Raw genomic sequence first — 3,142 nt, forward strand, 5'->3', positions numbered from 1 at the left:
GCATGAAATGGTCTGAAAAATAGGAGGAGCATGAAACGGTGATCAAAAACATGAAGAGCCTGTAAATGTGTGAAAAAAATGAAGAGCTTCAAAAGGTGTGTAATACATGAGGAGCATGAAACGGTCTGAAATATAGGAGGAGCATGAAGCGCTGTTCAAAAACAGGAAGAGCCTGAAAAGTTTTGAAAAATATGAAGAGCTTCAAAAGGTGTGAAATACATGAGGAGCATGAAACTTGCTGAAAATTAGGAGAAGCATGATGTGGTGTGGAAAAACATGAAGAGCCTGAAAAGGTGTGAAAAATATGAAAAGCTTCAAAAGGTGTCAAAAATGAGATGAGCATGAAACGGTCTGAAAAATAGGAGGTGCATGAAGCGTTGTTGAAAAACATGAATAGCCTGAGAAGGTGTGAAAAATATGAAGAGCTTCAAAAGGTGTGAAATAAATGAGGAGCATGAAACGGGCTGAAAAATAGGAGAAGCATGAAGTGGTGTAGAAAAACATGAAGAGCCTGAAAAGGTATGAGAAATATGAAGAGCTTAAAAAGGTGTCAAAAATATGAGGAGCATGAAACGGTCTTAAAAATACAAGGAGCAGGAAGCAGTGTTGAAAAACATGAATAGTCTGAAAGGTGTGAAAAATATGAAGAGCTTCAAAAGGTGTGAAAAATATGAGGAGCATGAAACGGTCTGAAAAATAGAAGCAGCATGAAACGGTTTTGAAAAACATGAAGAGCCTCAAGTGGTGTGAAAAATATGAAGAGCTTCAAAAGGTGTGAAAAATATGAAGAGCTTCAAAAGGTGTCAAAAATTTGATGAGCATGAAACGGTCTGAAAAATAGGAGGAGCATGAAGCGGTGTTGAAAAACATGAAGAGCCTGAAAAAGTGTGAAAAATATGAAGAGCTTAAAAGGTGTGAAAAATATGAGGAGCATGATATGGTTTGAAAAATAGGATTAGCATGAAGCAGTGTTCAAAAACATGAAGTGCCTGAGAAGGTGTGAAAAATATGAAAAGATTCAAAAGGTGTCAAAAATGAGATGAGCATGAAACGGTCTGACAAATAGGAGGTGCATGAAGCGTTGTTGAAAAACATGAAGAGCCTGAAAAGGTGTGAGAATTATGAAGAGCTTAAAAAGGTGTGAAAAATAGGAAGAGCTTAAAAAGGTGTCAAAAATATGAGGAGCATGAAACGGTCTTAAAAATACAAGGAGCATGAAGCGGTGTTGAAAAACATGAATAGCTTGAAAATGTGTGAAATATATGAAGAGCTTAAAAATGTGTCAAGTATATGAGGAGCATGAAACGGTCTGAAAAATAGGAGGAGCATGAAGCTGTGTTCAAAAACATGAAGAGCCTGAAAATGTGTGAAATATATAAAGAGCTTCAAAAAGTGTCAAAAATATGAGGAGCATGAAACGGTCTGAATAGTAGGAGGAGAATGTAACGGTGATCAAAAACATGAAGAGCCTGAAAAGGTGTGAAATATATAAAGAGCTTCAAAAAGTGTCAAAAATATGAGGAGCATGAAACGGTCTGAATAATAGGAGGAGAATGTAACGGTGATCAAAAACATGAAGAGCCTGAAAAGGTGTGAAAAATATGAAGAGCTTCAAAAGGTGTAAAATATGAGGAGCATGAAACGGTCTGAAAAATAGGAGGAGCATGAAGCGGTGTAGAAAAACATGAAGAGCCTGAAAAGGTGTGAAAAATATGAAGAGCTTCAAAAAGTGTGAAAAATATGAGGAGCATGAAACGGTCTGAAAAATAGGAGGAGCATGAAGCGGTGTTCAAAAACTTGAAGAGCCTGAAACGTTGTGAAAAATATGAAAAGCTTCAAAAGATTTAAAAAATGAGATGAGCATGAAATGGTCTGAAAAATAGGAGGAGCATGCAACGGAGTTCAAAAACATGAAGAGCCTGAAAAGGTGTGAAAAATATGAAGAGCTTCAAAATGTGTGAAAAATATGAGGAATATGAAATGGTCTGAAAAATAGGAGGAGCATGAAGTTGTGTTCAAAAACATGAAGTGCCAGAAAAGGTGTGAAAATAATGAAGACCTTTAAAAGGTGTCAAAAATTATGAGGAGCATGAAACGGTCTGAAAAATAGGAGGAGCATGAAACGGTGATCAAAACAGGAAGAGCCTGAAAAGGTGTGAAAAATATGAAGAGCTTCAAAAGGTGTGAAATTCATGAGCAGCATGAAACGAGCTGAAAAATCTGAGTAGCATGAAGTGGTGTGGAAACACATGAAGAGCCTGTAAAAGTGTGAAAAATATGAAGAGCTTCAAAAGGTGTGTAATACATGAGGAGCATGAAACTCTCTGAAAAATAGAAGGAGCATGAAGTAGTATTCAAAAACATGAAGAGCCTGAAAAGGTGTGAAAAATATGAAGAGCTTAAAAAGGTGTGAAAATTATGAGGAGCATGATATGGTTTGAAAAATGGGATTAGCATGAAGCGGTGTTCAAAAACATGAAGAGCCTGAAAAGGTGTGAAAAATATGAAGATCTTCAAAAGGTGTCAAAAATGAGATGAGCATGAAACGGTCTGAAAAATAGGAGGAGCATGAAGCTGTGTTGAAAAACATGAAGAGCCTGAAAAGGTGTGAAAAATAAGAAGAGCTTCAAAAGATGTCAAAAATATGAGGAGCATGAAACGGTCTGAAAAATAGGATGAGCATGAAGTGGTGTGGAAAAATATGAAGAGCCTGAAAAGTTTTGAAAAATATGAAGAGCTTCAAAAGGTGTGAAATACATGAGGAGAATGAAAGTCTCTGAAAAATAGGAGGAGCATGAAGTGGTGTTCAAAAACATGAAGAGCCTGAAAAGGTGTGAAAAATATGAAGAGCTTCAAAAGGTGTCAAAAATATGAGGAGCATGAAACGGTCTGAAAAATAGGAAGAACATGAAGCGGTGTTCAAAAACTTGAAGAGCCTGAAACGTTGTGAAAAATATGAAAAGCTTCAAGAGGTGTCAAAAATGAGATGAGCATGAAACGGTCTGAAAAATAGGAGGAGTATGAAGCGGTGTTGAAAAAATGAAGAGCCTGAAAAGGTGTGAAAAATATGAAGAGCATCAAAAGGTATCAAAAATATGAGGAGCATCAAACGGTCTGCAAAAAAGGAGGTGCATGAAGTGGT

Source organism: Dama dama, unplaced genomic scaffold, assembly GCF_033118175.1.
Source record: "Dama dama isolate Ldn47 unplaced genomic scaffold, ASM3311817v1 ptg000093l, whole genome shotgun sequence".
In the NCBI taxonomy this organism is placed as follows: Eukaryota; Metazoa; Chordata; class Mammalia; order Artiodactyla; family Cervidae; genus Dama; species Dama dama.